Genomic DNA, 13,686 nt, shown 5'->3' with positions numbered 1-13,686 from the left:
CTTGGAATACTGCATCCAGCTTTGGTCGCCACGATGTAAAAAAGATGTTGAGACTCTAGAACAGTGGTTCTCAACCTGTGGGTCGGGACCCCATTTGGGGTCAAATGACCATTTCACGGGGGTTGCCAAACAAGGCTGTCCGCCATTTTTTCCCCTTTTCTTTGGCCACGCCCCTGGCACCCGGTGATGTATAAGTGGTTGGGGGTCACCACAACATGGGGAACTGTATTATGGGGTCACGGCATTAGAAAGATTGAGAACCACTGCTCTAGAAAGAGTACCGAGAAGAGCAACAAAGATGATTAGGGGACTGGAGGCTAAAGCATATAAGGAACAGTTGCTGGAATTGGGTATGTCTAGTTTAATGAAGGGAAGGACGAGGGGGGACATGATAGCAGTGTTCCAATATCTCAGGGGTTGCTACAAAGAAGAGGGAGTCAAGCTATTCTCCAGAACACCCCAAAGCAAAACAAGAAACAATGGTCGGAAACTAATCAAGAAGAGAACCAATCTAGAACTAAGGAGAAATTTCCCGACAGAACAATTAATCAGACTAGGGCAGCGGTTCTCAACCTGTGGGTCGCAACCCCATTTGGGGTCGAATGACCATTTCACGGGGGTCGCCAAACAACGCGATCCGGCATTTTTTTGTCAGCTGGTGGCACTGCGCATGCACGCTGCACATGGGGTGGCACCGCACATGTGCGACGTGCATGGGGACACCGCCACGCATGCCCGCAGCGCACCGGGACACCGCCACGCATGCACGCCGCACACGGGGGCACCGCCATGCATGCGCGCCGCGTCCTTATGACCGGGGTCGCCAGAAAAAAAAGGTTGAGAACCACTGGACTAGGGGATCTCCAAACATGGCAACTTTAAGACTTGTGGATTTTAACTCCTGGAATTCCCCAAAACTTGGCTGGCTGGGGAATTCCAGGAGCTGAAGTCCTCAAGTCTTAAAGTTGCCAAATTTGAAGAACCCTGGTATAGAACAGCCTTTCTCAGCTTTTTGCTCGCAGGGGTGGGCAACCTTGGCTCTTTTATGACTTGTGCACTTCAACTCCCAGAATTCCTGAGCCAGCCATGCTGAGGGGAAAGGGAGAGGTTTCCAAGCTGAGCCATGCTGGCTCAGGAATTCTGGGAGTTGAAGTCCACGAGTCATAAAGCGGCCTAGGCCTAGACCAGAGTTAGGCAACCTCAGCTCTTTTATGACTCGTGGACTTCAACTCCCAGAATTCCTGAGCCAGCCATGCTGAGAAGAAAGGGAGAGGTTTCCATGCTGAGCCATGCTGGCTCAGGAATTCTGGGAATTGAAGTCCACGAGTCATAAAAGAGCCAAGGTTGCCTACCCCTGCTCTAGAGGAATCGGCGCATAAAAATGGCAAAAACAAAACAAAGAAAATACAATCCTCCCAATTCATAACTCCATTCACGTCTAATCTACACAATTCATGTTTTACAACCTTTAAAACAGCTGAGTCACGGCTCATAAACATTTCCACTACTGTGAACAGTAGCATTGCAGAGTGAGTGAATCCAGCTTCCGCAACTGAGGTTCCTTTTGTTGGAAATTGGCAAGGTTGCAGATTTTGAACATCACAGGATGCTGTAACTGGTTGCAACTGATCAATGTGAGCCAGTTGCCAAGTGTCCGAATTGCGATCACAAGCCTGTGGGGGGAGGGGTGCTGTGATAGTCATAAGTGTGAGGACAATTATAAATCACTTTTTCTGAGATTGTCGTAACTTTGAATCTTCATTAAGCGAACAGCCGTAAGTCGAGGATTACCTATCTAGCTTTACAATAAAAGCAGTACAGGTGGACCTCGACTTACAACAGTTCATTTAGTGACTGTCCAAAATTACAAGGTCGCCAGAAAAAAGTGACTTACGACCATTTTTCACACTTACGACTGCTACAGCACCCCCCTGGTCACAGGATCAAAATTCAGACAGTCGGTAATTGACTCCAATTTGTGATGGTTGCAGTGTCCTGGGATCAAGTTGATCCCCTTTTGCGACCTTCTAACAAGCCAAGTCAATGGGGGAACTCTGATTCACTTTACAACCATGTTACTAACTTAACAACCACAGTGATTTACTTACGGTGGCAAGAACGATGGCAAGTAAGGTTGTAAACTGGGACAAAACTCACTTAACAACAGTCTCACCTAGCAACAGAAATTATAGGCTTAATTGTGGTTGTACATTGAGGACTACCTGTAATGGGTGGAAGATTGTTAAAGAAAACCAACCTAGAATTAAGGAGAAATTTCCTAACAGTGCAAACAATTCAATGGAACGACCTGCCTCCAGAAGATTTTCAAGAAGAAGAGACTGGACAACCATTTGTCTGGAATGGTATAATGCAGGGGTAGGCAACCTTGGCTCTTTTATGACTCGTGGACTTCAACTCCCAGAATTCCTGAGCCAGCCATGCTGAGGGAAAAGGGAGAGGTTTCCAAGCTGAGCCACGCTGGCTCAGGAATTCTGGGAGTTGAAGTCCATGAGTCATAAAAGAGTCAAGGTTGCACTGTCTCCTGGGGTTGCACTGGAAGACCTTCAAGTTCCCTTCCAATTTTATTTTTCTATGTTCTAAGGCAGAGGTCTCCAAACATTCTTGGTTGACGGACCGGAGGGAAAGGGAGGGGGAAGCATTTTACGTGTGTGCCCACAGACACACAAACAGGGCCCTGAGCACACGCGATGCAAATGGGGCAATGCTAGTGCCTGCGTGACACTCGCTAGCACCGCCCTATTTTTACCACATGGCACCCCATTTTTGCCACACGGTGCCCCATTTGTGTAGTGGTGGCGGCGCTAGTGTGAGTTTGTACGACAGTCCGCTGGCCAGCAGGTCACGGCCCGGTAGTGGGCCACAGCCTACAGATTGGGGACCCCTGTTTTAAGGAATTAAGTGAAAGCAACTCCGTTTCCCAAGACAAAATCTCTAGATTCATTCCCAGCGGTAAGATACCGGGGCGGTGAAACCGGCTGGACTTTTCTCTAACCAGGAAAGAAAGAACAGAACAGCACTTGCCCTGATTAATCCAGTTCTCCAACAATGCAAAGAGAGGTTCTATGAACTCCAGTGTTTCTGGTTCTACAGCTCACACCATCCTGGGACGATGAATCACAGCTCCACTCGCAAGGTAATAACCTGGTTGTTAAGTGAATCTGGCTTCCCCATTGGCTTCGCTCGTCAGAAGGTTGTAAAAGGGGATCACGTGTCCCTGGGACACTGCAACCGTCATAAATATGAACCAGTTCGAATTTTGATCATGTGACCGCGGGGATGCGGTGAGAGGGGAAAACAGTCGTAAGTCACTTTTTTTCAGTGTGTTGTAACTTTGAAAGGTCACTAAATGAATGGTTGTAAGTCGAGGATGCTGAATGCAATCTGCCACTAATCCAGGGGTAGGCAACCTTGGCTCTTTTATGACTCGTGGACTTCAACTCCCAGAATTCCTGAGCCAGCCATGCTGAGGGGAAAGGGAGAAGTTTCCAAGCTGGCTCAGGAATTCTGGGAGTTGAAGTCCACGAGTCATAAAAGAGCCAAGGTTGCCTACCCCTGCACTAATCCATCTCTGGCCAGCTGCAAGCAGACACATATTTCATCAATAAGAGGATATAAGAACCGTGGTGGCATGGTGGTTAGAATACAGTATTACAGGCTAATTCTGCTCACAGCCAGGAGTTTATGTCAAGGTTCCGACTGACAAACCCACCATCAAGACTATCCAATCTCTTAAGGCAAAACTTTATTGAGTACATCATTTTGGTACAAAAGAAGCAAAACCAGCTCTGGCTATTTCCCGCGTAATCTACTATAGTTAAAATATAGAATTCTCCCTTCCCCTCTTAGTGCAGGTCATATGGTCCAATCAAGTGCCAATATATTGTTGTGAGACAGTGTCTCTCTGTGTTTGCAAACATCTGCTGAAACGTCCTTGGTTCACAAGGGCTGACTTCTGGATGTCTGGAACCTGCATTCCATTTCTCCCTCCCCTCTCCCCTAATGCGTTGGGAAGCTGAGAAGCAATAATGCTGGCAACATTATACACACATTTCGAGCTTGACAGTTCGATTCTGACCGGCTCAAGGTTGACTCAGCCTTCCATCCTTGCGAGGTCAGTGAAACAAGGGCCCAGATTGTTGGGGGCAATATGCTGACTGTGTAAACTGCTTAGAGAGGGCTGCAAAGCGGTATATAAGTCTAAGTGCTATTGCTATTGCTAAAGGCATCTTTTAGCATCAACTCACCAAGCAAGTAAAACAGACACGAACTGATCCTGGTTCCCCACCCCACCACAGCTATTGCTGCGCACTGCCTTTAGCACTAGAATAATTTTGGCCTTTGCGATATCCGAGAATGCATGTTGGGGCAAAGTTGCATGGCCGGTCTTAAGCTCAAAGTAAACACATTTCAACAAAACCCAATACCTCTTCCTCTCGCAAGCATTCATCCGGTGTTAACACACTGCTGGTGGAATAACCGGTTGTGTTTGAATCTGAAATTAAGGTCCAGTAAACCCCAAGAGGTTGGCACGAGAGTCCTAATTCAAGGTTGCATTAGGGTTACAGATAGTCCTCAACTTACAACAGATCATTTAGTGACCAAAGTTAAACGCCACTGAAAAAAATGGCCCTTTTTCACACTTACAACCGTTGCAGCATCCCCATGCTCACGTGGACCAAATTGGAACGCTTGGCCACTGACTCATATTTGTGACGGTTGCAGTGTCCCGGGGTCCTGTGATCAGCTTTTGTGACCTTCTGACCAGCAAAGTCAATGGGGAGGCCAGATTCACTTAACAACCCTTGTTACTAATTTAACACCTGCAATGATTCACTTATAACAACTGTGGCACAAGAAAGGGCGTGAAATTCACTTAGCAAATGTTTCATTTAGCAACAGAAAGGTTGGGCTCAGGTCTTAAGTCGAGGACTCCCTGTACAATAAGAATGGGGCTTTCTGTTGACACTAAGCGCGTGACTGGTGCATACCGTCATCTTGAAATGAAACATAATTCATCTGGCTATTATGAGCATAATAGCTAATCCACTTCCCTAATCAGAGGAAGAACACATCTGAATAACCCTGGGGCCAAATGACAAGAAGCTGTTGGCATTGTCTCTAGTCGTGGATTGTATTTATTACATCTTTAATCCCACCTTTATTACTTTATAAGGAACTCAAGGCAGTGAACATATCCAAATATTTCTTCTTCCTCTTATTTTCCTCAACAACCTTGTGAGATGGGTTGGGCTGAGACTGAGTGACAATAATAATAATAATAATAATAATAATAATAATAATAATAATAATAATAATAATAATAATAATAAAGAACTGGAGAAGATAACAAAATACAAAGACCTACAAATAGAAATAGAAAGACTGTGGCAAAAGCAAGCAAGGGTAGTACCAATAGTCATAGGCTCCTTGGGTGCAATCCCAAAACAACTGGAGCACCACTTGAACACCATTGGCATTGACAAATTCGCTATTAGTCAATTGCAAAAGGCGGCCTTACTAGGAACTGCTTCCATCCTGCGACGATATCTGTAATACCATCAAACATCCACATCTGCCTATCCCAGGTCCTGGGTAAGGACTCGATAGGTAGACAAAATGCCAAATCCAGTCTGAACATCTGGCTGACTGTGTGATGATCAATAATAATAATAATAATAATAATAATAATAATAATAATAAAGTTGGAAGGGACTTTGGAGGTCATCTAGTCCAACCCCCTGCTCAGGCAGGAAACCCTATATCAGTGGTGGCGAACCTATGGCATGGGTGCCAGAGGTGGCACTCGGAGCCCTCTCTGTGGACACACATGCTGTTGCCCTAGCCTTGCCTCCCCCCGTGACCCCCTCACCAGTAGCCCTCCTGGAGAAGAGTCACCCCCATGCAGAGCAGTCAGCCAAGGACATGGCAGCCAGGCAGTGTAGACAAGACTCTGCCCTCATGCCCCATCGCGCACAGTTGATGCTGTGGGGTACGGGCAGAGGGCGTGGCTGCCATGGCGCTGCTGGGTGATCTGCAGCGGGCCCTGGAGGTGATGAGTGTCCCTGCGGGCAGGTGGGGTGGGGGCGGGGTGGGGGCGGGGCAAGGGCGGGGCCAGTTTTTGGGCACTCGGTCTCTAAAAGGTTCCCCACCCCTGCCCTATACCATTTCAGACAAATGGCCGTCCAGTCTCTTCTTAAAAACTTCCAGTGTTGGAACATTCACTGCTTCTGGAGGCAGGTTGTTCCACTGGTTAATTGTTCTATCTGTCAGGAAGTTTCTCCTTAGTTCCAGGTTGCTTCTCTCCTTGATTAGTTTCCATCCATTGCTTCTTGTTCTGCCTTCAGGTGCTTTGGAAAATAGCTTAATTCCTTCTTCCTTCCTTCTGGAGGCAGGTTGTTCCACTGGCCCAAAGTCACCCAGCTGGCTTTATTTCTCAAACTTACCTCCTTTCCTTTCCTTTCCTTTCCTTTCCTTTCCTTTCCTTTCCTTTCCTTTCCTTTCCTTTCCTTTCCTCTCCTTTCCTCTCCTCTCCTCTCCTCCCCCTCCCCTCCCCTCTCCTCCCCCTCGCCCTTTCTCTTTTCATTTTCCCTTCCCCTTCCCCCTCCCCTCTGCTCCCCTCCCCTGCTTGGAATTGTCTATATCAGTGGTTCTCAACCTTTTTAATGCCGCGACCCCCAACCGGACGTAAGTCAAGGACTACTCAACCGGTTGTAAGTCGAGGACTACTCAACTGGTGCAGCACCGTTTGCAGAATGGGACTTTTGGTGGGCTCAGCAGGGCAGAGACAGCCTGGACAATTCCTATTGGCTTTTGAAAGCCAATAGAATTAGACTCTATTCAAGAGAGTCTATTCTATTGGCTTTCAAAAGCCAATAGAATAAAAGGGAGTAGCACAGCTAAGGAAAAGGGGAAAAAAATGGTGGACTGCGTTGTTTGGCGACCCCCTGAAATGGTCGTTCAACCCCAAATGGGGTCCCGACCCACAAGTTGAGAACCACTGGCCTATATCCTCATATGCAGTTTTAATAGTTTCTAGCTCCTAGGACTTGAATTATTAGATTTTCATCAGACTTTGACTGTGAATTTAATTGTAGATTACCCATATAATACTACTTGGATCAGTAAATACATTGCACCGATACATTATGACATCCTAAGGTTCTTGGAAAAAAACTAGGAAGCAAGGGAAGGCCAACACTAGCTAAAGAACTGTGATTTCAAATGAACTGTGGTGGCGCAGTGGGTAGAATGCAGTATTGCAGGCTGACTCTGCTCACTGCCAGGAGTTTGATCCTGACGGGCTCAAAGTTGACTCAGCCTTCCGTCTTTCCCAAGTCGGTAAAATGGGGACCAAGATTGTTGGGGGCAATATGCTGACTCTGTAAGCTACTTAACGAATGATGTAAAGAATTATGAAGTGGTATATAAGTCTATGTGCTATTGCTATTGAGAACAAATAATAATAACAACAATAATAGAGTTATCTTGGACTTTACAATTCAAGCAGACAAGCACCTGTCAGATAACTCCCCAGACTTAACAACTGTTGATAGGAAAGACAATAAAGTCGGAATAGTGGACGTGGCAGTACTTGGAGACAGCAGAACAGAAGGGAAAGAACAGGAGAAGATAACAAAACACAGCACAAGGACCTGCAAATAAAAACAGAACGACTGACAAAAGAAAGCAAAGGTAGTACCAACAGTAATAGGCGCTTTGGGTGCACTACTAAAACATCTGGAGCACCAATACCATTGGCAATTGCAAAAGGAAGCTTTACTCAGAACAGCTTATCCCCTGTGACAATATCTCTAACACCATCAAACATCCACACCTGCCTCTCCTAGGTTCTTGGGGAGGACTGGAGAGGTGGATCAAAATGCCAATTCCAGTCTGAACACCAGGCTGACTGTGAGATCAACCGTAATAATAATTTATTAAAAGGGCATGCCGCCTGACTTCCAGCAACTCAGGGCAGTTTAGAATGAATGCCATTTGTCCAAAATGGTATAGGGCAGTGATGGTGAACCTTTTAGAGACCGAGTGTCCCAAAACTGGCCCTGCCCCTGCTCCACACCCCTGCTCTGCCCCCCCATTCCCTGCCCTGCCTGCCCACAGGACTATTCACTGCCTCCAGGGACCGCTGCAGATCACCCAGGCAGCCCAGCAGCGCTATGGCGACCACACCCTTTGCCCGTGCCCTGCAGCATCAACTGCATGATGGGGTGTGAGGGCAGAGTCTTGTCTACGCTGCCTGGCTGCCATGTCCTTGGCTGCTCTGCTCTGTGTGGGCCACTCTCCTTCAGGGGGCGACTCTCCTTCAGGGGGGCTGCTGGAGAGGAGGGGGTCACAGGGGGAGGCAAGGCTGGGGCAACGGCAAGTGTGCCCACAGAGAGAGCTCCGAGTGCCGCCTCTGGCACCCATGCCATAGGCTCGCCACCACTGGTATAGGGTTTCGTGCCTGAGCAGGGGGTTGGACTAGATGACCTCCAAGGTCCCTTCCAACTTTATTATTATTATTATTAATGTGACATAAAAAAAGTCTAACTTCCAGAGGTATCCTTTTCTTAATGTCTTTTGAGTATTTTTGTCATTACATAAAGACCTTCTCATTTTACCCACTGTTACACTACAGGGAGTCCTCGACTTACAGCAGTTCATTTGAAGTTACAACGGTACTGAAAAACATGACTTAATTACTATTTTTCACATGACTGTTGCAGCATCCCCCTCAGTCATGTGATCCAAATTCAGACCTTTGGCAACTGACTCGTGCTTACGACGGTTGCAGTGTCCTGAAGTCATGTGGTCACCTTTTTTGTGACTTTCTGTAGAGCAAAGTCAACAGGGAAGCCAGAAACCGTGGTACTAACTTATCAACTGCAGCGATTCACTTAACAAATATGGCAAGAAAGGTCGTAAAATGGGGCAAAACTTAACAAATATCTCACTTAGCAGCATAGAGTTGGGGCTTAACTGTGGTCGTAAGTCAAGGACTACCTGTAATGTGCCCTTCATGGTTTTGTGGAGGGTCGTCTTCTTGTAGTTGTGGTCATTGTTGCTGTTGTTGTTTTGCAGGTTAGGACTGCTTTTGTCTTGCCTGTCGTCCAGACAATTTGTGTACAGGGTAAGCTTCTCTTGAACTGGGTTCACTTCTGATGAGGTCATGGAAAAGCTTTCTTAGTGATTGTGCCAACAATGTAGACGTGGCTCACCATTGATCCCTTCTGGAATGTGGTTTTGACTTCTCCATCTCGCCAGCAGTCCTGGAATTATGTGGCAGTCTCCAATCCATGTACTAATCCTAGGGAACCCCGCTTAAGTTTTTGGAAATCTGTCAAACTTGACTAGGTGCCCCAATCAATCAGAATAAAGCTGGAAGGGACCTTGGAGGTCTTCTACTGCAACCCTCTGCTAAGCAGAAGACCCTATGCCAGACATGTCAAACACAAGGCCCAGGGCTGGATGCAGCCCGCAAAGTGATTTCATGTGGCCCGCGAAGCCATCCTGGAAACAGTGAGGGAACGGCCCCCGCTGCCTTGGCCCTGACCCAGGCCGGACGGGAGCCAATGTACAATTTTGTGGTGGCCATCTATGCTGAAACACATTCAGTCTTAGCTCCACAAGGCCGTCCAGAAACAGCGAGGAACCAGCCCCTGCCACATCGGCCCTGCCCCCTGGGTGCATGCTGGGGAGGTGTCACCCTTTGTGAGGAATGAAGAAATGCACCATCGCCTGGAAGTGGCCAGCAAATGGTCCTCGCCTACTTCACCTATCTGGCTTGATGGGCTCTGGGGGAGGGGTTTCGGCAGGCTCTTCCAGTGGACCATGGCTTGGCGTTTGCCCTGGTCCCACCCCCTTCTGCCAGAGACCCTCAGATCTGTCCCACTCCTGCCCAGGCCCCCACAGGCACCCTTGACGCAAACGATGTAGAGCTGGCCATGCCCACCCAGTAGGCCACACCCACTCCAGCCATGCCCATCCAGTAGGCCCCGCCCAGGCTGGCCACAGCTACCCGCCCCCCCTGAGGACAACCACAGTGCTGATGTGGCCCTCAATGAAATTGAGTTTGACACCCCTGCCCTATGCCATTTCAGACAGGTGACTGTCCAGTCTCTTAAAAACTGTCCAGTGATGAAGCACCCACAACTTCTGATGGCAAACTGTCCCACCGGTTAATTGTTCTCACCGTTAGGAAGTTTCTCCTTAATTCCAGGTTGCTTCTCTCTTTGATTAGTTTCCATCCATTGTTTCTTGTTCTGCCCTTTGTGCTTCGGAAAATAAGTTGACCTCCTTCCTCTTTGTGGTAACCTCTCAGCCCCAGTTGGGACAATTTGCATTATACCAATAAAAGAGAATATTTGTAGCTCAGGGTTGTTTTCTTGCGGACGTTTCATTACCAAACTAGGTAACATCATCCGTGCATAGTTTGGTAATGAAACATCGGCAAGGAAAGCATCAAGCTCAGAGAACACCAAGGACTCTGATTTGCATTATGGGATGACTATCTATGGGGGAGGGGGTCATTGAACAAATGAAAACTGCAAAAGTCAGCACAACAATGACTTGAGCCGAGGTGGCGCAGCAGTTAGAGTGTAGTACTGTAGGCCACTTTAGCTGACTGTGTTCAGCAGGTCAGCGGTTCAAATCTCACTGGCTCAAGGTTGACTCAGGCTTCCATCCTTCCGGGGTAGGTAAAATGAGGACCCAGATTGTTGGGGGCAATGTAAATATATATATATATACATTGCTTACTGATGTACACCGCTTAGAGAGTGCTTGCACTTAAAGCGGTATATAAGTCTCATAAATAAATAAATAATAAACAAGCCTGCATTGAGCTGGGCTAAAGCAATTTTTCCTATTAATCTTGCACACTTCTCTTCCGCAGAGATGAAAAATAGCAAGCTATAGTGCCCTTTAGCTAGTAGGGTTATCATCAGTTAAAGAAATATTGTTCGGGGTCTCTCTGACTTCTCCACCCTGATAATCTCAGATGGATGTCAAGGTTTTGCAGCAGTCATCCAAGTAGGGGGACCCACAGCATGTGGCTAAGGAAAGTTAAGACAGTGGCTATGGGATATGATCAAAGCTCTGCCTGGTTTTGTTTAGACATCACACCCATGATCTACGTGAAAATGGGCAGAGCTTCGGAGATACCTTCCTGATCAACATCTGGAGCTTTTTGGCCCACGACTGAAGACACTCCTACATCTTGGTTTGCCTTAAACTGACATCTGGCAAATATACTTTGATTGGAGTTTCATACCACCTTAGTGAAAAAATTGGTTGAAGATAGAATGCGGACACCTGCACGGGAAATGCATTGGACAGAAACCAATCAAAGAGAGGAGCAACCTAGAACTTATGAGAAATTTCCTGACAGTGAACCATGAATCAGTGGAACGACTTGCCTCCAGAAGTTGTGGGTGCTCCATTTGTCTGAAATGGTATATGGTTTCCTGCTTGAGCAGGGGGTTGGACTAGAAGATCTCTAAGGTCCCTTCTGTTATTCTCTTACCTCCAATCTAAAGGACAGAGCCTGAGTCAATTGGTTTCCCCCAAATACAAAGTCTACAGGTAGTCCTCAATTTACAACAGTTCATTTAGTGACCGTTCAAAGTTACAACGGCACTGAAAAAAGTGAGTTAGTTTTCCACACTTATGACCATTGCAGCCTCCCTATAGTCACATGATCAAAATTTAGACGCTTGGCAACGGGCTCAAGTGAAGAATCACTTAATATCTGAGTCACTGAGTCACTGAGCAACTGAACAACTGCAGCGATTCACTTAACAACTGTGGCAAGAAAAGCTGCAAAATAGAGCAAAATTCACTTAACAAATTACTCACTTAGCAACAGACATTTTGGGTTCTGTTGTGGTCATAAATCAAGGACTACCTGTACTGTATTACATTTATGCAACACAATCTGACTACTGGATTAGCTCACTCCCTGATGTTTGAAATAAAACCCATAAAATGGGTAGAGGTTGAACTCACAAGTTGCCTGATCAAAGTTAAGAGTGATCTTACTATGTGGCACAAAGGCCTAACTCATATAGCCCCAGAGTCTATGGTGCTATATTAATTTTTGACCCCAACTTGTACTGTTTTGAGAATCAACTTATTATTTAAAGTCAGATGCTTTTATTTCCCTTAATCTATTTCTTAAGAGAATAGAAAGCCAAGCTGTTCTCCAGCACACATAGGGATTGAGTGGGTAGAAAGCTGTAAAAGGATGCTTTCGTTTGAAATTAGTAGTGGGACATTCAGGAAAGATGTCCACCCTCCAGATATATTGAGAAGACAATCCTAGACAGGTGGCTGCTTAGATCACCCTATGCACTGCCCAGCTTTTATCAATCAGAATAGAGCTGGAAGGGACCTTGGTGGTCATCTAGTCCAACTGCCTGCTCATGCAGGAGACCCTATACCATTTGAGACAAGTGGCTGTCCAGTCTCTTCCAGTGATGAAGCACCCACCACTTCATCAAGCTGTTCCTCGGGTTAATTGTTCTCACTGTTAGGAAGTTTCTCCTTAATTCCAGGTGGCTTCTCTCCTTGATTAGTTTCCACCCATTGTTTCAGCCAGATCATCAATAACCATTCATGATTACTAGTGAAAATGGACAGGGCTCAAAAGGTTTCTGAACTGCTCCTATAAAAGTGTGCGCAAGTTAAGGCATTCAGATATCTCTCCAAACTCCTGAATATGAAAAAAGAAAAAAAAAAAGTTCTCACTTCAAGGAACCACTTCCCAGGGTACCCACTGCACATATTTTTCCAAGGTATATTTTTACAATAAGGTCCCAAAACTTCTTCTCTACAAACCATATGCTAAAGGCAGCCCCTGTTCAATACCGGAAGCAATCTGGGTTAAAAATCATCCCTCAACCAGTAGCAGTACTCACGTCCAATGGGTGCATCCTTTCCACAATCTTCTCTCTTTTCCCCCCAGTCCTCTCTCTTTTTTCTCAGTTGCTCTCCGTTTCGTTTTCTTCTGCCTCCTGGATTTGTGCAGCTTTGTCCTTCTTTGAAGTCATGCTAGGAAATGCAGCAGAGATAGCAAGGAGGAGAAGTGTGGGTAGATCTGCACAGACAATAAGCCATTTTTTTTTCTTTTTCGCATTTCGGTCCGACCTGCTCTTCCAGTTTGCATTTCTTTAACCCAGCAGCTGAAAGGAGGTTCAGCGGAGCTGAGGCTGCCAAACCAGTCTCGCTATAATACAAAGAAGTGGTCAGACAAGTCCTTCACAAAGTCCACATAGAGATTTGATTGTTTTCCCATAATTATAGCTCAGTGTTGTTGATCAAAGACGCTCACCTTAACAAAACAATTGCTACTTCCTCTCCCCCCCCCCAGCTCCTTGCTCCCCTTCAGTCATTGAACAGCATCAGAAGCATGGTTTCCTTTGACAATTTCAATTTATATATATATAAATTTATATGTAGGTCTTTGGTTATTCGGGTTTTCTCCTGCGTAAAATTGGAAGTGTCTTGGTGACGTTTCGATGAAGTCCCATTCGTCATCTTCAGGCTGGTGCTTTCGGCTTCGTGCTTCTAGGAGCAATGAATAAATTTATATAAACACCAGCCTGAAGATGACGAATGGGACTTCGTCGAAACGTCGCCAAGGCACTTCCAATTTTACGCGGGAGAAAA

General features: G+C 46.3%; 1 protein-coding gene across 1 annotated transcript in view; it reads right to left on the bottom strand.

The window, feature by feature from the left end:
• The window catches only part of RBBP8NL (RBBP8 N-terminal like), a 60,067-nt gene extending 46,885 nt beyond the window's left edge, over positions 1-13,182 (bottom strand). Inside the window, exon 1 of the mRNA XM_039346482.1 lies at positions 12,936-13,182. The gene's annotated coding sequence lies outside the window, so the exon portion shown is untranslated. The remainder of the gene's footprint in view (positions 1-12,935) is intronic.
• Between the last annotated feature and the right edge of the window lie 504 nt (positions 13,183-13,686).

The sequence above is a fragment of the Crotalus tigris genome, unplaced genomic scaffold (assembly GCF_016545835.1).
Source record: "Crotalus tigris isolate CLP2741 ecotype Arizona unplaced genomic scaffold, ASM1654583v1 scf7180000017999.2816498, whole genome shotgun sequence".
Lineage (NCBI taxonomy): Eukaryota > Metazoa > Chordata > Lepidosauria > Squamata > Viperidae > Crotalus > Crotalus tigris.
This window is presented reverse-complemented; position numbering and strand designations above follow the sequence as displayed.